Below are 590 nucleotides of genomic sequence, written 5' to 3' on the forward strand. Positions count from 1 at the left end.
GCAACAGCAGCAGCAGCAGCAGCAACAACAGCAGCAGCAACAGCAGCAGCAACAGCACAACAGCGGCAGCAGCAGCAACAGTAACAGCAACAGCAGCAGCAGCAGCAACAGCAACAGAGCCAGCAGCAGCAATAAGTGCAGCAGCAGCAGCACAGCTATAGTAACAGCAGCAAAAGCAACAGAATCAGCAGCTGCAGCAGCAGCAGCAGCAACAGCAGCAGCAGCAGCAGCAGCAGCAGCAGCAGCAGCAGCATTTACTTGTCTTGCAGTTTCACCCTAACACGGACCGTCGATAGCTCCCTCAGAACGATACGTGCTGCACACACAACAGCAAACACAGTTGCTGCTGCTGCTGCTGCTGCTGCTGTTGCTGCTGCTGCTGCTGCTGTTGCTGCTGCTGCTGCTACTTCTTCTCCTGCGTCTGCATCTGCTGCTGCTTCTGTTTGTGCTTCTGTTGCTGTTCCTGCTGCTATCCCTGCTGCTACTACACCACCACCACCACCACCACCACCACCAGCACCAGCAGCAGCAGGAGCAGCAGCAGCAGCAGGAGCAGCAGCAGCAGGAGCAGCAGCAGCAGCAGCAGCAGC

The 590-nt window shown here is 57.3% G+C and overlaps 1 protein-coding gene across 1 annotated transcript in view; it reads left to right on the plus strand.

The window, feature by feature from the left end:
- EMH_0083840 (uncharacterized protein) overlaps nucleotides 1-590 on the plus strand; it is a gene marked incomplete at both ends in the record, with an annotated part of 3,401 nt that overhangs the window by 1,478 nt on the left and 1,333 nt on the right. The gene's annotated exons all lie outside the window — the stretch shown is intronic.

The sequence above is a fragment of the Eimeria mitis genome, genomic scaffold (assembly GCF_000499745.2).
Source record: "Eimeria mitis Houghton genomic scaffold, Emh_scaff5737, whole genome shotgun sequence".
Classification (NCBI taxonomy): Eukaryota; Apicomplexa; class Conoidasida; order Eucoccidiorida; family Eimeriidae; genus Eimeria; species Eimeria mitis.